This window comes from Nerophis ophidion, linkage group LG02, assembly GCF_033978795.1.
Source record: "Nerophis ophidion isolate RoL-2023_Sa linkage group LG02, RoL_Noph_v1.0, whole genome shotgun sequence".
Taxonomy (NCBI): Eukaryota; Metazoa; Chordata; class Actinopteri; order Syngnathiformes; family Syngnathidae; genus Nerophis; species Nerophis ophidion.
This window is the reverse complement of record NC_084612.1, coordinates 70,686,419-70,707,991: the sequence shown is the minus strand read 5'-3', so window position 1 is coordinate 70,707,991 and position 21,573 is coordinate 70,686,419. Positions and strand designations below refer to the sequence as shown.

The following is a 21,573-nucleotide window of genomic DNA, read 5'->3' as shown; positions in this document are numbered from 1 at the left end:
AGAGCTGTGTAGATGGCCCACCTGAGCCTTGTTATCTAATCACCTGTCGCTATGTTATAAGTAGCAGCCAGGAGGAGAGACGGGGTTGGGGCTGGAGCCAGAGCGCAAGCGAGAACGAAAGAGAAAAATACAATTGCTGGAAAGCAACTGAGAGACTTATTGAAAAATAAAACAATATTGTAACCCTGAAACGGGCTCTCATGTCGGTGCTTGGTGGTCTGAAGAAGCCCCAGGAGGACAAGCCCCACACTAACCTTTAATAAATAAATAACTTCTTAACGCAACTTCCTGAACAGGTGCGGTAGTAAACGGATGGATGGACTGAAAATGCATGAGAATGATTTATGTTTTGAACATTATTTTTAGCACTTATTACAAGTGGAATTATTCATTACTTATCATGTGAAGCAATGTCAGCTCAGATTTATCCGAGAGCCAGAGGCAATCATCAAAAGAGCCACATCTGGCTTGCGAGCCATAGGTTCCCTACCCCTGCTATAGACCTTTGCTGTTAAGTTTGTTAATTGTGTTGATACAAGTGCCCAAAGTTGATCGCTGCCTCATTTTGTTGTGTATTTTAGTTTCCCTGCGATTGTGGCTGTGATCTCCTAAAAACATGAACATTACGCAGTGCAGTATCCTTGTCTTGTGGCGCCCTCTGCTGGCGGTGCGGTGTAGTCTCCCAAAGAACCTCATTCACAATGCATGAGTGTGTATTTTATTGTATCTGTTGTATAAATTGGGAGTTGTGTTGTCTTGGAGAAAATGGGCCACAAAGTAAGTTACATATGGTTTTAAGTAGATCTTATTTTGAGTCTGTTACCATGGTGACGGGCTCTGAACCACTTTCTTCAAAAGAAGATAATGGAAATTAACTGTATCAGTTTTGGGGTGAATCTACATTCAAAGATGAATTTTCTCCGTTTTAAATGGTAAATAATTAGTTTTTTACGGAAACTCAAATAGAACGTGGTTTGATGGCACTATCTGCAGGGGGAAAGCGTGCTGCTGCAATGAATCCCCCAGAGGGCGCCGTCTAATAAGTCAATTCACATTCCCCAGCGGGAAGTTGCTTTGACAAGCTGTATTGTTGTCATATGCAACTGCAAAGTACAATTCTGTTGACTTTCCCAGCAGGCTGAAGACATTGAAACAACGTTGAGAACTTGCTGAATTAGTTCCTGACGTTGAGCAACTCAAACACAACTTTAGAACATCATGCTTTTTGTCGGTGTTTATTTAATGTTGGGTTCTGACGTTGATTTGCCTATTGAATTTTGGGTATTTTACATCATAAATACGAATTTGAAACTACATTCTGTTTGACAATGTTTAATCAATGTTGGGTCGTGACGTTGATTTGACTATTGAATTATGGTTATTTTACGACACAAAAACAGCGTTTAATCAATGTTGGGTTCTGACGTTGATTTGACTATTGAATTTTGGTTATTTTACAACACAAAAACAACGTTGAGACTACATGCTTTTTGACAATGTTTAATCAATGTTGGGTTCTGACGTTGATTTGACTATTGAATTTGGGTTATTTTACGACACAAAAACAACGTTTAATCAATGTTGGGTCCTGACATTGATTTGACTATTGAAATGTGGTTCTTTTACAACACAAATACAATGTTGAACTACATGCTTTTTGACAACGTTTAATCAATGTTGGGTTCTGACATTAAATCGAGCATTACATTTTGATTATTTTACAACACAAAAACAACGTTGAGCCAACATGCTTTTTGACAACGTTTAATCAACGTTGGGTTTTGATGTTAAATTGACCATTAAATTTGGGTTATTTTACAACACAAAAACAACGTTAAAGACTACATGCTTTTTGTCGATGTATAATCAATTTCGGGTTCTGATGTTGATTTGACTGTTGAATTTTGGTCATTTTACAACACAAATACAACCTTGAAACTACATGCTTTTTGACAATGTTTAATCAATGTTAAGTTCTGACGTTAAATTGACCATTAAATTTTTGATATTTTACGACACAAAAACAGCGTTTAATCAATGTTGGGTTCTGACGTTGCCATGACTATTGAATTTTGGTTATTTTACGACACAAAAATAACGTTGTTACTATATGCTATTTATTTGTCGATGTTTAATCAATGTTGGGTTCTGACGTTGATTCTTCTAATGAATTTCTAATGAATTTTGGTTATTTTCCATCCATCCATCATCTTCCGCTTATCCGAGGTCGGGTCGCGGGGGCAGCAGCCTAAGCAGGGAAGCCCAGACTTCCCTATCTCCAGCCACTTCGTCTAGCTCTTCCCGGGGGATCCCGAGGCGTTCCCAGGCCAGCCGGGAGACATAGTCTTTCCAACGGTTCCTGGGTCTTCCCCGTGGCCTCCTACCAGCTGGACGTGCCCTAAACACATCCCTAGGGAGGCGTTCGGGTGGCATCCTGACCAGATGCCCGAACCACCTCATCTGGCTCCTCTCGATGTGGAGGAGCAGCGGCTTTACGTTGAGCTCCTCCCGGATGGCAGAGCTTCTCACCCTATCTCTAAGGGAGAGCCCCGCCACCCGGCGGAGGAAACTCATTTCGGCCGCTTGTACCCGTGATCTTATCCTTTCGGTCATGACCCAAAGCTCATGACCATAGGTGAGGATGGGAACGTAGATCGACCGGTAAATTGAGAGCTTTGCCTTCCGGCTCAGCTCCTTCTTCACCACAACGGATCGATACAACGTCCGCATTACTGAAGACGCCGCACCGATCCGCCTGTCGATCTCACGATCCACTCTTCCCCCACTCGTGAACAAGACTCCTAGGTACTTGAACTCCTCCACTTGGGGCAGGGTCTCCTCCCCAACCCGGAGATGGCACTCCACCCTTTTCCGGGCGAGAACCATGGACTCGGACTTGGAGGTGCTGATTCTCATTCCAGTCGCTTCACACTCGGCTGCGAACCGATCCAGTGAGAGCTGAAGATCCCGGCCAGATGAAGCCATCAGGACTACATCATCTGCAAAAAGCAGAGACCTAATCCCGTGGCCACCAAACCGGAACCCCTCAACGCCTTGACTGCGCCTAGAAATTCTGTCCATAAAAGTTATGAACAGAATCGGTGACAAAGGACAGCCTTGGCGGAGTCCAACCTTCACTGGAAACGTGTCCGACTTACTGCCAGCAATGCGGACCAAGCTCTGACACTGATCATACAGGGAGCGGACTGCCACAATAAGACATTCCGATACCCCATACTCTCTGAGCACTCCCCACAGGACTTCCCGAGGGACACGGTCGAATGCCTTCTCCAAGTCCACAAAGCACATGTAGACTGGTTGGGCAAACTCCCATGCACCCTCAAGAACCCTGCCGAGAGTATGGAGCTGGTCCACAGTTCCACGACCAGGACGAAAACCACACTGTTCCTCCTGAATCTGAGGTTCGACTATCCGGCGAAGCCTCCTCTCCAGTACACCTGAATAAACCTTACCGGGAAGGCTGAGGAGTGTGATCCCACGATAGTTGGAACACACCCTCCGGTCCCCCTTCTTAAAGAGAGGGACCACCACCCCGGTCTGCCAATCCAGAGGTACCGCCCCCGATGTCCACGCGATGCTGCAGAGTCTTGTCAACCAAGACAGCCCCACAGCATCCAGAGCCTTAAGGAACTCCGGGCGGATCTCATCCACCCCCGGGGCCTTGCCGCCGAGGAGCTTTTTAACTACCTCAGCGACCTCAGCCCCAGAAATAGGAGAGTCCACTACAGATTCCCCAGGCACAGCTTCCTCAAAGAAAGACGTGTTGGTGGGATTGAGGAGGTCTTCGAAGTATTCCCTCCACCGATCCACAACATCCGCAGTCGAAGTCAGCAGAACACCATCCGCACCATACACGGTGCTGATAGTGCACTGCTTCCCCTTCCTGAGGCGCCGTATGGTGGTCCAGAATCGCTTCGAAGCTGTCCGGAAGTCGTTTTCCATGGCTTCCCCGAACTCTTCCCATGTCCGAGTTTTTGCCTCCGCGACCGCTAAAGCTGCACACCGCTTGGCCCGTCGGTACCCGTCCACTGCCTCCGGAGTCCTATGAGCCAAAAGAACCCGATAGGACTCCTTCTTCAGCTTGACGGCATCCCTCACTGCTGGTGTCCACCAACGGGTTCTGGGATTACCGCCACGACAGGCACCAACAACCTTGCGGCCACAGCTCCAATCAGCCGCCTCGACAATAGAGGTTCGGAACATGGTCCACTCGGACTCAATGTCCCGCACCTCCCTCGTGACATGTTCAAAGTTCTCCCGGAGGTGTGAATTGAAACTCTCTCTGACAGGAGACTCTGCCAGACGTTCCCAGCAGACCCTCACAATGCGCTTGGGCCTGCCAGGTCTGTCTGGCATCCTCCCCCACCATCGCAGCCAACTCACCACCAGGTGGTGATCGGTAGAAAGCTCCGCCCCTCTTTTCACCCGAGTGTCCAAAACATAAGGCCGCAAATCCGATGACACAACTACAAAGTCGATCATGGAACTGCGGCCTAGGGTGTCCTGGTGCCAAGTGCACATATGGACACCCTTATGTTTGAACATGGTGTTTGTTATCGACAAACTGTGACGAGCACAAAAGTCCAATAACAAAACACCACTCGGGTTTAGATCCGGGCGACCATTCTTCCCAATCACGCCTCTCCAGGTTTCACTGTCGTTGCCAACATGAGCGTTGAAGTCTCCCAGTAGGACAAGGGAATCACCCGGAGGAGCACTTTCCAGTACTCCCTCGAGTGTACCCAAAAAGGGTGGGTATTCTGAACTGCTGTTTGGTGCGTAAGCACAAACAACAGTCAGGATCCGTCCCCCCACCCGAAGGCGAAGGGAAGCTACCCTCTCGTCCACTGGGTTGAACTCAAACGTACAGGCTTTGAGCCGGGGGGCAACCAGAATTGCCACCCCAGCCCGTCGCCTCTCACTGCCGGCAACGCCAGAGTGGAAGAGGGTCCAGTCCCTCTCGAGAGAACTGGTTCCAGAGCCCTTGCTGTGCGTCGAGGTGAGTCCGACTATATCCAGCCGGAACTTCTCTACCTCGCGCACTAGCTCAGGCTCCTTCCCCCCCAGTGAGGTGACGTTCCACGTCCCAAGAGCTAGCTTCTGTAGCCGAGGATCGGACCGCCAAGTGCCCTGCCTTCGGCTGCCGCCCAGCTCACAATGCACCCGACCTCTATGGCCCCTCCTATGAGTGGTGAGCCCATTGGAGGGATGACCCACGTTGCCTCTTCGGGCTGTGCCCGGCCGGGCCCCATGGGAACAGGCCCGACCACCAGGCGCTCGCCATCGTGCCCCAACTCCGGGCCTGGCTCCAGAGCGGGGCCCCGGTGACCCACGTCCGGGCGAGGGAAATCTGGGTTCATTTCGTTGTAATTCCATTGAAGTCTTTGAGCTGCTCTTTGTCTGATCACTCACCTAGGACCTGTTTGTCTTGGGAGACCCTACCAGGGGGCATGAAAACCCCCAGACAACATAGCTTCTAGGATCATTGGGACACGCAAACTCCTCTACCACGGTAAGGTAGCAGCTCAGAGAGGAGATTTTGGTTATTTTATAACACAAAAACAACTTTGAAACTACATGCTTTTTGACAATGTTTAATCAATGTTAGGTTCTGACGTTTATTTGACTGTTCACTTTTGGTTATTTTACAACACTAAAACAACTTTTAGTCAATGTTGCTTCTGGCGTTGATTTGACTATTGAATTTTGGTTATTTTACGACATAAAAACAACGTTGAAACTACATGCTTTTTGACAACGTTTAATCAATGTTGGGTTCTGACATTAAATCGACTATTACATTTTGGTTATTTTACAACACAAAAACCTGCGATGAGGTGGCGACTTGTCCAGGGTGTACACCGCTTTCCACCCGATTGTAGTTGGGATAGGCAGTAGCGCCCCCTGCAACCCCAAAAGGGAATTAGCGGTAGAAAATGGATGGATGGACAACACAAAAACAACGTTGAGATAACACGCTTTTTGACAACGTTTAATCAATGTTGGGTTCTGACGTTGATCTGACTATTGAATTTTGGTTATTTTATGACACAAAAACATCGAAACTACATGGTTTTTGACAACATTTAACCAATGTTGCGTTCTGACGTTGATTTGACTATTGCATTTTGGTGATTTTATGACACAAAAACAACGTTGAAACATGATTTTTGACAACGTCAGGTTGTGATGTTGATTTGATCATTGAAATGTAATTTCCCAACATACAACGTGGCTCCATAGTGAGACACCAACTCTGTCTCAATTTTTAAATACAACTATTTTCCAAAATTGTTTCAAAGTCAGTTTTAAAGGATGTGTATGTCTAATCGTTGTATCAATGTCATGTGCCTGCTGGGTTTGTCAGGCTGAGTTTTTGACCAACCCCAAGAGGCAGAGACTGTGGCAGGCATTGAATAAGAAAACATAATTTAATGTCCAAAAATGTAAAAATAAAGAAGAAACACAAACCAGGAACAAACAAACTGGAAGCAGGGAACAGGAATCAGGATTTAGGGAATAGCTTACAGTATACAGCTAGCAACGACACGACATTACTCCAACACCAAGTGGAGGACAAAGCAGGTTTGAATAGTATCTGGCTGATTGACACCAGGTGTGGCCATGTGTCAATCAGCCACAGCTGAGGGAACATAGCACTCAGGGAGACAAACAGGAAACAGAACCAAAACAAGAGCGCTGACAGGAAATACAACCAACACAGAGGAAAAACTAAAACACAACCAAACTGTCAGGGGCAAGACTGACAGGGTTATGCCTATGATTGTTTCTTAGGGAGTAAATGGATTTAAAATGCTTCTAATAGGCGTGAAATGTATATTTTAAGGATATTTGTGCCTAAAATAAGTATTTCTAAGGCTTTTTATCCATTGTTAGCATTTGTTTTGTAATTCACTTGGGGTCCTGGAACAGGAATCTACTGCACAGACTAGGGTTTTTTAACATTCTTATGTTTTATCAAAGATTAAAAATATGTCAACTGTTACATTTGTTAACGATAAAACACAAGCACAAAATTCAGTCCTAAAAGTTTTAATGGTATTGTCATTTTTAACATTCTTAAAGGGGTCATATTATTATTTCTCATACGTTTAAAACACATCCCTGTGGTCTACATAGCATTTAATGATGGTTCTTTTGACAAAATGTTGCTTAGATAATGTTTTACAATCTCTTCAGGATGTGGAATGTCTTATCTACGTGCCTCCACTTTGACAATGTCCCCTATCGTCAGCAAAGTTGTAGTTTTTAGCGCTTCCATATGAAGTCGACTGACCGATACAAGTTAGAACAACACACAACTTTGTATTAAAAATGGAGCAGCGGATGAGGCGTGTGCATGTACGAGTCAGTCTGCCCCACAACAAGAGGTTAGGGGAAAAGACGGGGCTTATTGACTACAGCACGGGCTAAAATGGCAGACTCGCGCAAAATCTACCATATATGGATAATCCGCTGACAGCACAACTGGTAAAACGTCACAAATTGGGCACATTTTAAACAGTTCGTTTGGAAAAAGTATGGAGGAATGTGTTGAAACTCTAGTTCAGTAGTTCTCAACCTTTTTTCAGTGATGTACCCCCTGTGAACATTTTTTAAATTCAAGTATCTCCTAATCAGAGCAAATCATTTTTGGTTGAAAAAAAGAGATAAAGAAGTAAAATACAGCACTATGTCATCAGTTTCTGATTTATTAAATTGTACAACAGCGCAAAATATTGCTCATTTGTAGTGGTCTTTCTTGAACTATATGGAAAAAAAGATATAATAATAACTAAAAACTTAATAAAACAAGTGATTAAATTATAAATAAAGATTTCTACACATAGACGTAATCATCAATTTAAAGTGCCCTCTTTGGGGATTGTAATAGAGATCCATCTGGATTCATGAACCTAAACGTTTCTTCACAAAAAAAGAAATCTTTAACATCAATATTTATGGAAAATGTCCACAAAAAATCTAGCTGTCAACACTGAATTGTTGCTATTTTTAGAATATAAAAAAAAAATCTCACATACCCCTTGGCATACCTTCTAGTACCCCCAGGGGTACACCTACCCCCATTTGAGAACCACTGCCCTAGTTGACTACTTTGTCCGCACTTCCCCTTTCATTTCAATATTGTTTTATAAAGATGTCCGCCATGCCTCCATGGTTTGATTTCACATTTTCAGGACTTATGCAAATACACAAAAACAGGCACCAATAGGTTAAAAAAAAAAAAAGTTTGTTTTGCATTACATGTCCCCTTTAAACGTTTGCAAGAAAAAAACAATACATCACGCAACCTTTAATAACATGTCATTTTTACATTAAAAATACATAATAATCCCCCTAAAAAAATTCTGCTTAGTTATTCCTTTGACGCTCAATAAAGGGAATTTTGCTTGACAATCTTTTGGGTTAAGAAGTGCCAACAACTAAAAGAACAATTTTATTTTTCCTCAATGAAGGATCAATTTTAGAGAATCCGGTTTGATGATCAATCAAAGTTGATTTAAATAGCCCTGAATCACAAATGTCTCAAAGGGCTGCACAAGCCACAACGACATCCTCGGCTCATATACCACATCAGTGCAAGAAAAAACCTCAACCCAATGGCATACAATGAGAAAATCCGTGCTTCTACTCTACGCGAGACACTAGAGGGCGTCAACCAGGTTTTTTTTATTTTATTTTCGCCTGAGTCATGTTAATATGAGACACATTGGAGATGATGAATCCAATACTGTATGTCTGAGAATTAATAACATGATTTGTCACTCCACTCTGCACCACTTGGGTTAAACTTCTTCCTCACTGCTGACTAACCCAGACGAGACGACATAAGCCATTCACTTCATCCTAAACCAGTGCTGATCAAAGCACACATGCGGCCCGGATCTTGGTTTTTTTTATTGCCCTGCAGCACATGTTGAAGAAAAGACTGTTAGCTTAATGCTATTTAGAAGATGCTACATTGTTATCACCAGGAAGGATGAGATCACCTACCTAGGTTCCATTCTAGAGGCTAATCTTTCCTGTGATAAAATGGCAACCAAGGTGATCAAAAAGGTCAACCAAAGAATGAGATTCCTCTACAGAATCTCCTCTCTGGTCAACAAAAGCACCTTGAGGATTCTAGCGGGAACTCTCATTCAACCCTTCTTCGATTACGCTTGCACCTCCTGGTACCCCAGCACCTCCAAAACCCTCAAATCTAGACTCCAAACATCCCAGAATAAGATAGTCTGGTTACTTTTAGACCTCCACCCCAGATCACACTTCAATCCAACCCACTTCTCCAAAGTGGGCTGGCTCAGGGTGGAGGACAGAGTAAAACAACTTGCACTGAGCCTAGTCTATAAAATCCGCTACACCTCCTTGATACCGAAGTACATGTCAAACTACTTCCTTAACGTAAATGACCGCCATAACCACAACACCAGGGGGAGCTCCACAAACCACGTTAAACCCAGATTCCGATCTAACAAAAGTCTTAACTCATTCTCTTCCAATGCCACATCAATGTGGAATGCACTCCCAACAGGTATAAAAGTAATTGCATCTCTATATTCCTTCAAAACCGCTCTAAAACAACACCTCAAGGCAACTTCAACACTTTACTAATACCCTCCTCCATTCACATCCCATCTCCCCGGATTATAAACAACTCAAATGTACTTCTAATGTATATACTTGTTCTTATGCTATCTGAACTCACTATGTTCTCTGCTGGCTGTACATATCCTACTAAATAAGACTTACACTGTTTCAATGTCCACATTTCTCTGTTGATGCAATTGTTGATGACTGAAGTTCTGATATCAACCAAAGCTCCTCATCCCACCCCCCGGATTGTAAATAATGTAAATAATTCAATGTACATACTATGATGATTAACTTGTGTGATGACTGTATTATGCTGATAGTATATATTTGTACCATGAATTGATTAACATGGACCCCGACTTAAACAAGTTGAAAAACTTATTCGAGTGTTACCATTTAGTGGTCAATTGTACAGAATATGTACTGAACTGTGCAATCTACTAATAAAAGTATCAATCAATCAATCAATCTACAGTACACTAATAACCAGGAGCTTCAACTTGTTTTTCTCTTACAAAGTGAAGCTGCGCAGGCTTTGCGGCAGTCCCAACCATTTGGGGACGGCGTGGCACAGTTGGCAGAACGGCCGTGCCAGCAACCCGAGGATCCCTGGTTCAATCTCCACCTAGTACCAATCCTCGTCACGTCTGTTGTGTCCTTGAGCAAGACACTTCACCCTTGCTCCTGATGTGTGGTGGTTAGCGCCTTGCATGGCAGCTCCCTCCATCAGTGTGCGAATGGGTGAATGTGGAAGTAGTGTCAAAGTGCTTTGAGTACCTTGAAGGTAGAAAAGCGCTATACAAGTACAACCCATTTACCATTTGCGCAGAAACCTTGGGACGGCGTGGCGCAGTGGAAGAGTGGCCGTGCGCAACCCGAGGGTCCCTGGTTCAAATCCCACCTAGTACCAACCTCGTCACGTCCGTTGTGTCCTGAGCAAGACACTTCACCCTTGCTCCTGATGGGTGCTGGTTGGCGCCTTGCATGGCAGCTCCCTCCATCAGTGTGTGAATGTGTGTGTGAATGGGTAAATGTGGAAGTAGTGTCAAAGCGCTTTGAGTACCTTGAAGGTAGAAACGCGCTATACAAGTACAACCCATTTATTTAAACCTGCTGCTCAACATCTTAATTTGTGCTTGAGTGTGGGGGTGGGGTCCTCGAGTAGAAATTCAGATTTTCAGCACAATCCCGTTCAAGAGCAGACATACATTACAGGGAGACCGAACAGGAACGCTGACGTGTCAGCCAACTTCCGGCGCCCCTAAAAAAGTTTAAAAAAAACTTAAACACAGGTGGTTTAACTTTCCGGAGCTTGGCCCCTGTGACCTTGCGTTCTGCGGCCTGTTCCCATCTCGTCCAGGCTCCCTGCTGCCGCATTTCCACCATCTGACTGAACCGTTTCCCCTCAACACCTCAGCCGCCTTCTCTCTGTCCCATGCGCCTTGTCGTAGCGAGGTGTTCTGCTGCTGCCTAGACCAGCTGTTACCTGTGCCACTGTGCAGATCAACACATTTTGCCGTAGTCTTGCTTCTGCTACGTCCACAGGCTCGACAGTTCTCTACTTGCGCCCATTCCTGACTTCAATCCCCCCCCGGGCAACCTCTGGGTCACTGGACTCTTGATAACTGTAGCAACTCCCTGGACTTGGTCACCATGAACTCCTCACTCAGGCTGCTGATGGAGACCTTTAGCTTGTTGTTCTCGTACAAAGTGAAGCTGCCAACCATTTGCGCAGAAAGCTGCTGCTCCACTTGTCAAAGCCTAACACTGCTTGAATGGAAGTCTTCATAGACCAAAAGGTGCCAGAGGATCCAAGGGAGAACACCATACTGGTAAATCTAGGCCTTTACTTGTGTAAGGGAGGCCAGATTTGTCCACTTTGGTGAGCCAGATGTTGGTTGGTCGCTTCTATGGAAGCTGTGTCTTTTAGACTGCAGCTGAACACCTTTCCCAAAGCTCTTCAGCTGTTCCTCAGCGAGGGATGGTATTTTGGTGGTGCCAAATGAGAAGCACAACTTGCCAGTAACGTTTCCCCTTTTCAGTTTGAATGACCTCGACTTAGGTGGCTTGAAGCTCATGCGAGCCCAGTAAATCATCTCCTCAAGGCCGTTCAGGATCCACCTGCAGCCTGGGACAGATGTAGTTGTCAATGTTGGGTTTTCCATGAAGGCTCGAATGCGTGGTTGTTGAACTCCAGACTGCGTGAGGGGCCTCCTACACTGAATTTCCACAGACTTCACCAAAATGTTCATGGCGAGGGCAAAGAGGATGACCGAGATCGTACATCTGGTGATGATCTCCTTTTCAAGCTTGAGCCACTCGGAGGTTGTTGTTCCGAAAGAGACTCTCAGACGGAAGTTGGCATAGTAGTCCAGTTTGAGGTCTCTGAACGTCTTCGGGATGTGATGCCGGTTCAGAGCTTCTTCAGCCAGGTGGTGGGATATTTATCTGGAGGCGTTTGCAAAGTCCAGCCAAATACACCCAGGTCACCATTGTTTTCCCTGGCTTTCCTGATGAGCTGTTTGACCAAGCCTGTGTGTTCCAGACACCTGGATACCTTGGGGATCCCTCATCTGCGGTCCCTTCCAGGGTTTCACTTTGTTCCCATTCGGTTTTTTCTTGCCCTGATGGGAGATCAGGGATGTCGTTGTAGCTTGTGCAGCCCTTTGAGACATTTGTGATTAAGGGCTATCTAAGTAAACTTTGTTGGATTGGTTAATTGATCCCTTCTGTAATTATTGACTATGTTTAAATTCAGGCGTATGATTACTTAGTCATTGTAAATACTTAAGTGGGACCCCAAGTCCCTCTGTAGTGAAAACGTTGTGCCCCGAGGTAATAAAGCTTAAAAACTTCCTATTTAAAATATAGTTGCAATAAGGAGAAACCCAAATATTCAAAAAAGTATGTCACATTTCTTAAGGGTTTAATTAATTATATTTCACGAGAAAGTCACATTTTAGGAGGTTTTAAATTGTATTCAATTATATATGCAATTAGACTGTAAGGACTGGTTGGCACAGTGCCGCCGAAAATGTTCCTTTGTGGATGCGTAGACATGAACACGGCAAGAGGTAAGAAAAAATTAATTTATTCTAAGTAACAAAGGGAGCTAAATAACAAAAACACTTGAGCTAACAAAAGGCAAACCAAAAACACTAGTATGAAAACTAGGAAGTACAAATAGACAAACTAAAATGGCACGTAGGCACAAAAAGAACAAACAAATCATCAGTATGTAAACTGGAAAAACACATAGGCTTAGCGTGAGAAGCTAGCGAGAATATAAATACGTGAAAGCAAACGATCAAAAATCCAGACCTACAGTTGCGTGAGAGCAAACTATGAACCCAGAAAGAAATGAACAAAGAGGCAGGCTTAAATAGGAGGGTGATTAGACAAAACAGGTGTGTGTGGAGTAACAGGTGGACTGATGAGTTACCATGGCGACAGGCTAAACAGGAAATAAACAGTCACTTGACGGAGATTGATACAAGAATGGAAAAATAACTAATATGTGTAGATCCGAGCAGCGGATCGCAACAGAGACCAATGTGCAAGACACCTCGATTTATAAAAAATAAAACAAAATACAGACTAGGGCTGGGCGATATGGCCTTTTTTTAATATCTCCATATTTTTAGGCCATATCGCGATACATGATATATATCTCGATATTTTGCCTTAGCCTTGAATGAACACTTGATACATATAATCACAGCAGGATGATGATTCTATGTGTCTACATTAAAACATTCTTGTTTATACTGCATTAATTTATACTCATTTTAAACTTCCATGCAGAGAAGGAAATCACAACCAAGTCAATTGACCAAAACTGTATTTATTAAACAGTTATAAGCAGGTGACTTTTCAAATGATGCTACGTATTAGCAGTAATGCTACTTTTGGTAGCAACGCTTGTGCCCCACACTTGACAAATTAAAGTTATCTATTCGACATCTTACCGCTTGAAGCCGAACCACCGCCAGACGATAGACCCCGTGCTGATTTTCTTGGGAATTAATTCTTCCTTCATTTGTTACCAGATCCGCACCTTCTTTCTTTCGTGTTACCACTCGCACGGCTCCGCTAGCATCACAGCTAACGTTACTCATGCTTCATCCTCTCTGCTCCGCGAGGGCGTATACGTTTGTGACGTATGACGTGACAGTATGTGACGTATGTAAGAAGGTTCTATATCTCCGTGAGAATGAGAGACAAGAAAGAGTGGGAAGAGCCTGTAGTGTAATGCCCGCAGCTAAAAGCAACTGCGTGAGAACGTATACTCGAATATAACGATATAATCATTTTCGATATCCCACAGAGAAAAAACCCCGATATATTGCGTGTATCGATTCCTGACGGAATAAATAAAGTACTATCTAATATCGCCCAGCCCTAAGACAGACCATTTTATGCATTATTTATTTTCCTGTGGACACGGTGGTACTGATTTAGTGAAATGGCCCTTATACAACACACATTTTGGTTGGTTAAAAAAGTGTAAACTACAATAAATAAAGAGATGAAATGTTAACTAACACATCAGAATGGACAACTTAAAGGCCTACTGAAATGAGATTTTCTTATTTAAACGGGGATAGCAGGTCCATTCTATGTGTCATACTTGATCATTTCGCGATATTGCCATATTTTTGCTGAAAGGATTTAGTAGAGAACATCGACGATAAAGTTTGCAACTTTTGTTGCTGATAAAAAAGCCTTTCCTGTACCGGAAGTAGCAGACGATGTGCGCGTGACGTCACGGGTTGTGGAGCTCCTCACTTCCTCACATTGTGTACAATCATGGCCACCAGCAGCGAGAGCGATTTGGACCGAGAAAGTGACGATTTCCCTATTAATTTGAGCGATGATGAAAGATTTGTGGATGAGGAAAGTGAGAGTGAAGGACTAGAAAAAAAAAAGACTATACAGTGGGAGAGATTCAGATGTTATTAGACAAATTTACTTGGATAATTCTGTAAAATTCCTTATTTGCTTATTGTGTTACTAGGGTTTAAGTGAGATTATATGGTCGTACCTGTACAACCTGAAGTTCGGCCCCGCACCTTTCTTCAGCACCAGTCGACGGGTGGTGGCGATGCCCATCTCTGCCCTTCGCAAGGGACCGTCTTCGAAACACGATCTTTCGAAATGATCGCTGCATAATACACTGTACTTTGTGTGTGTGGTCCAATCCAACCGTGGTCGCTTGACTTCTCTGTTCCATAGTAAAGCTTGACTGTCATCTTTCGGGAATGTAAACAATGAAACACCGGCTGTGTTTGTGTTACTAAAGGCGGCCGCAATACACCGCTTCCCACCTACAGCTTTCTTCTTTGACGTCTCCATTACTCATTGAACAAATTGCAAAAGATTCAGCAAGATGTCCATAATACTGTGGAGTTATGCGATGAAAAGAGACGACTTATAGGTATAACAAAATGTCCTCTACAATGCGTGACGTCATGCGCACGCGTCATCATACCGCAACGTTTTAGCATGATACTTCCGCGCGAAATTTAAAATTGCAATTTAGTAAACTAAATCGGCCGTAATGGCATGTGTTGCAATGTTAATATTTCATCATTGATATATAAACTATCAGACTGTGTGGTCGGTAGTAGTGGATTTCAGTAGGCCTTTAATTTAAGAAGTATTCACTTTTTTTCCAATTCGTTACACTTTCTAAAGTTTTATCAGTTGCAAATGGCATATTTTTTGCCGCTTTGTGGTTCAAGTAAGAATGTCAGAACGTTTTTTTTTTTAACTTAACTTGCTTCGGTTGATGTGCGTCTGCAAACACATGCATTACCTTTACCCAAGAGCATGGCAGGTCTGACTGTCAGTCATCCCAATGTTTTTGCAAGTCAACACATATTTTAAAGCCTTTAAACCCTGTTTTTATAGAGAGTTATGGCACAGGGGGTAAAAGTAACTTGGTATTATCCTAAATAGCCTGAATTCCAGTAAACGCAGGACCACACCAAGCAAATGTTTGATACTGCATCTGCAAGTAATATGAGCAACATCGTATAAACACAGTCTCTCATTGTTAGTATATTTCCTATTCATTTTCCCTTTGATGAATCCTGACGCTTTTCGCATTCAGAAGTGCTATTAGAGAGGAAAAGAACGCCCCTCCTCCCGAGTGTTGAATCATCACAGACAGACAGACGTTCAACATCAGTGTGTTCAGACACGCAAGCCCACTCGTTTTAGAAACCGAATCAATTTCAGATGTTGCTTTGTTTCCAACGCAGGTCACCGGGGACACATTTCAGACAAGTGTCCTTTAAACAAGCTTAAGTGCAGCAGTAAATGAGCCGTGTCCAAAGAGAGCACTTGATTTCGCTGATAGCAATCATTTGGCGAAATGATACTGTGGAGATGTATTTGTATTGTCAATCTGGAATATGCACACTTCAGTCTGAAATGAATGAGAACATGGAGATTGACAAGGAAGAGGATAGCTTGTTAACATCGCGTAATAGTGTCTTTGTTGGACTGATGCCAGCCGAGGGACTTTTACCATCACGGTACAGCCAGGGCCGTCCATCCTTGAAGGAAAAACGTGCACTAAGTGCATGTAAAATGTCAATTATTGAATGACTGAGCGCTTCATTTGAAATTTTACCACAACTTATTACTAGCCCCATCACGCTCAGTTCTATAATGACAAATTTATATAGTTACTGTATCCTGTGGTGCACGTGTTAGTCTTGCTGGACAGGAATTGAATCCCGGCAAAAAAAATAATAAACAAATAAAATAATCACTTGATATAAATAAAAACGTGTGGAAAAAATGGGTAGCCCGGTGGTAGAAAGTTTATTGGGTCTGCCTCACAATACGAAATTCCTGAGTAGTCCTGGGTTCAATCCCGGACTCGGAATCTTTCTGTGTGGATTTCGCATGTTCTCCCCATGACTGCGTGGGTTCCCTCCGGGTAGTCAGGCTTCCTCCCACCGTCAAAAACCTGGGGATAGGTTGATTTGCATCACAAAATTGGCCCGAATGTGAGTGTGAATGTTGTCCGTCTATCTGTATTGGCCCTGTGATGAGGTGGCGACTTGTCCAGGGTGTACCCCGCCTTCCGTCCGAATGCAGCTGAGATAGGCTCCAGCACCCCCCGCGACCCCAAAAGGGACAAGCAGTAGAAAATGGATGGATGGATTATAAATGTGCCCGTTACTACATTGCATATTACATACTTATATCATGTAAAACCACAATGGAGGTGTTTGGATGTTTTTAAGGGCTTTATAGGCAGAATTACGAGGTTTTCAAAAGCTCCATTGTAAGCAAATTTTGGTCACGTTTCTTCAATATTTACAATGCACAAAAAAAAAAAAAATGAATAACATCTATCGTCATGTCTCTCATAATGATTGTAAACGATAGGCAAAATTCCCCTCATAAGTGCAGTTTCCTTTTACGGATCCGTACGGTTTGTTCTTGAAATAAACATTACAAAAAAAAATAAAAATAATAACAATAGTTACAGGGACGGCGTGCACAAACAACTGCTGCAAAAAAAGTTGACGTAGTCTTCGGGCATGTGTGGAATATTTGGGTCTTCTGGAACCGGTCCGGTTGCAGAGGCAAAGACCACTTCAAAGATGCGTTCTTCTGTATATTTGATATTTTAGTCCACAAAAATGTTTAGGAATTTAGTCGATTAAAACTTAATTTAATATAGATGAATGACTACAACTAAAATACACCTTTGTCGAAAGACCATGACTAAAACGATATTAAAAAACAATGTCAGAATTAACACTGATAAATAGGGGTTTAACGGTACGTATATTTGTATTGAACCGTTTCGGTGTGGGGGTTTCGGTTCGGTTCGGAGGTGTACCGAACGAGTACACATGCTACAATCGACCGGGCTGGGACAACATGTAAAAGCCAGAGCTGGAAGACCCTTCTGCTTCGTTAAGATCTTCCATTTGAGAACACTTTGGCTGCGCGATACAACAATGGAGGACGGAGGTTTGCCGACATTGTTCAGCAGCTGCTTGTGACAACACGTCAAACATGTGTTGCACCTTTCCTGCTTCCGGCTCCCAGACCGCAGAGCGCAGGGGAGACACTCCTCCAGGGCTGATGTATTCTCGGGGGCAACACCCTTCACTCTACCCGGCAGTGGGTCTCCACAGCTCTGGACTCCAGTGTAAATTTAGAGTCCGGCGATTAGTTGCAAAACGTGGCTTTATTGAGGTCTTGCACACAGCCAATCCAACAAAAACACTGGCCACTCCCCGCACTCACAACCGCTCCCTCTCCTCGCTCGCCCACACACTCACTGGCGTCACATGCTGTCACATATTAAAGGGCCACACACACATACAATACTTTCATAATACATGCTAAACCATTTGAAGCGTCACAACCGCATTCAAGCAGCCTCTCCTCGGCGAGTCAGGCAGGGCTAAAGCAATAACAAATGTTTTCATAGCAACAGATTTAAGTCCATATTGCATTAAAAACTAGATTTTGACCCACTTCTATGGTGGAAGAACAATGAGCCCATATATCTTACTGCCAAGTTAGCCAGGCGGGGGGGGGGGAGAAAAGTTAATCTGAGGCTGAGTTGACTTGAAAATGTTTAATGTTGCACTTTTTATATGTAGAAGAAAAGTTTTGTCATTTTATTGAATCTGAGCAACAATTTGAGGCAGTTTAATGTTGATTAACGTGGAGGACTTAAACAAGTTGAAAAACTTATTGGGGTGTTACCATTTAGTGGTCAATTGTACGGAATATGTACTGTACTGTACAATCTACTAATAAAAGTCTTAATCAATCAAAAAAAGCACTTTATATGTAGAAAGGTTTTGTTAAGAAACCATTCTGAGCCTTATCTTATTTAGTTTTTATATTATATATGTTGACCACATTAACTCTGGCAATGAACCCTGTGTGTATATGTATGTTATGCCATTGTTTCCAAATTTGGTAAATAAATAACCAAAAAATTGTATATTTTGTTGTTTTCGTACTGTACCGAAAATGAACCGAACCGTGACCTCTAAACCAAGGTACGTACCGAACCAAATTTTTTGTGTACCGTTGCACCCGTGCTGATAAACATAATTTCTAATGGGAAAAAATGGCTCTGGTTTGTCTTCGTCTGACTTTTTGAAGCGAAAACCGAGGTACTGCTGTATTTTTGTCGGAATTGTCAAGCTGGAAAGAGTAGCACTTTAAGGACAGGGTGATACAAAAACATTAAAACAATGTAAAATACAAGGACAGACAACTGCAGCTTTCATTGGAATCTCACTTTGAAGGTTGAAACATACATAATGACAGAGGGGCAGTTGACAAAATCAGGACAATAGGTCAAATTGTTAGATGTCTTAACCTTTCAGTTTGCATAATAATGTTACATTTTCACTGTCTAAAATGGTTGTCTATTTTTCCACATACTTTCCCTGCAGCCATGAATCAAGCCAAAGAGGTGACTGCTATACAACAGGACAGGCGGTATTTGGGGACAAGCTGCAGCCTATCAAAATTGGCCTGGCTCCTGACTGTTCCGCTGGGCAAGAAAGAACTTGGTGAGGACCCACAATGGAAAGACCGCTTTCTTTCTTTGTGTCCGTCTAGCAGAAAAAACATTCAAAGTTACGATCTGTGCTTCTGAAGGATAACACTATGCAAACGGAAAACCACTAAGATGTTTGTCAGACAACATGAGGTCTCCGGTCTGGATTAACTCACTGAGGGATGCAAATCCACTCACGCACAACAGTGTGTTGATCAAGTGGAAAAGAAAATGACTGTTGAATACTAAACCCACCACAAAGTGCCATCTCATTGAGTATTTGCCGACATGTGAGTCAACCCTTTTATGTGGAGTCCATTTTGGACCACAACAACATACATACAGCAATGATGTCTCTCAACTCGAGACTTGTAGATGTAACAATTGGATTTAGAGTGGACTGTGAATGAAAAATATTTTTAATCTACAATCACGATACAAGTGCGATTGTCCATTGAGACACATTACAACGAAATAAGGAAAAGATACAGAACCAATAGATTTGAACAGTGCGTATGCAGCGTGGCCCAAAGGGCAGCTGGGGAAAAGTAAAGAGGCAGGCAAAAAGATGAGGAACACTATATTGACAAAATTATTTGGCTACCCATCCAAATGATGAGAATCAGGTGCCCTAATTACTTGGCCTGGTGTATACAATAAAGCATTTAGGCACTGAGACTGTTTCTACAAACATTTGTGAAAGAATGGGCCACTCTCAGTGATATCCAGCGTGGAACTGTCATAGGATGCCACCTGTGCAACATATCCAGTCGTGAAATTTCCTCGCTCCTTAATATATAAGAAAAGTGAAAAGTTTGGGAACAACAGCAACTCAGCCACAAAGTGGTAGGCCACGTAAACTGACAGGGAAGGGTCAGCGGATGCTGAAGCGCATAGTGCAAAGACTTCCTGCACAGTCAGTTGCTACAGACCTCCAAACTTCATTCGACCTTCGAGTTAGCCCACGTACAGTACGCAGAGAGCTTCATGGACTGGTGTCCGTGGCCGAGCAACTGCATTTAAGCCATACATACATCACCAATTCCAATGCAAAGTGTCGGATACAGTGGTGTAAAGCACATCGCCACTGGACTCTAGAGCAGTGAAGATGTCTTCTCTGGACTGATGAGTCCCGCTTTACCATCTGGCAATCTGATGGACGAGTCCTGGTTTGGAGGTTGCCAGGAGAACGCTACATTTGGGACTGCATTGTGCCGAGGGTGAAATTTGGTGGAGGAGGAATTATGGTGTGGGGTTTGTTTTCAGGAGTTGGGTTGGACCATTAGTTTCAGTGAAATGAACTTTGCATGCTCCAAAACATTTTGGACCATTCCATGGGATGGCAATTCAAGTTCATATGTGAGTAAAGGCAGGTGGCCAAATACTTTTGGAAATACAGTGTAATTGAGGGTACTATATGACTGTGTTGGGCTTCACGGTGGCAGAGGGGTTACTGCGTCTGCCTCACAATACGAAGTTCCTGCAGTCCTGGGTTCAAATCCAGGCTCGGGATCTTTCTGTGTGGAGTTTGCATGTTCTCCCCGTGAATGCGTGGGTTCCCTCCGGGTACTCCGGCTTCCTCCCACTTCCAAAGACATGCACTTGGGGATAGGTTGATTGGCAACACTAAAATTGACCCAAGTGTTTGAATGTGAGTGTGAATGTTGTCTGTCTATCTATGTTGGCCCTGCGATGAGGTGTCGACTTGTCCAGGGTGTACCCCGCCTTCCGCCCGATTGTAGCTGAGATAGGCGCCAGCACCCCCCGCGACCCCAGAAAAAGGGAATAAGCGGTAGAAAATGCGCACAGCATTCATGTGTTTCGGCGAAAGGTAGGACAAGAAGCAGCGCACCTTCAGTACCTGAATGTCGCACTCAACACATACCAAATGGTAAATGTGCAGCATTGGAACCTCCAATGGGCGGCATAGCTCGGTTGGTAGAGTGGCCGTGCCAAGAACTCGAGGGTTGCAGGTTCGATTCCCGCTTCCGCCATCATAGTCACTGCCGTTGTGTCCTTGGGCAAGACACTTTACCCACCTGCTCCCAGTGCCACCCACACTGGTTTAAATGTAACTTAGATATTGGGTTTCACTATGTAAAGCGCTTTGAGTCACTCGAGAAAAGCGCTATATAAATATAATTCACTTCACTTCACCTCCACCCAATCGTTGAATTCTTGGACACAAAGTGGGAGGACGGACACGTTTTGGCTTAAAATCTAACAATAAATGTGGAGTATAACACTGAAACGCTCTCAGGGAGAGGTGCTTTAAAACGTCTTTTAAAGTCCAGCTGCAGTCGGCAGTTTTTTAGCTACTTCTAAATCACTATTCCTCGCCTCCATGGCGACAAATTAAGTCAATTGATGGGGGCTGG

The 21,573-nt window shown here is 43.6% G+C and overlaps 1 long non-coding RNA gene across 2 annotated transcripts in view; it reads left to right on the top strand.

Annotated features, from left to right (window-relative positions):
• Nucleotides 1–20,225, top strand: part of LOC133535151 (uncharacterized) — a 100,606-nt gene extending 80,381 nt beyond the window's left edge. Inside the window, exon 8 of one of the 2 annotated variants that reach the window (XR_009802161.1) lies at nucleotides 19,089–20,225. This is a non-coding gene — a long non-coding RNA (uncharacterized LOC133535151). The remainder of the gene's footprint in view (nucleotides 1–19,088) is intronic. The other variant, XR_009802159.1, reaches the window with a different exon arrangement.
• Nucleotides 20,226–21,573: the final 1,348 nt, after the last annotated feature.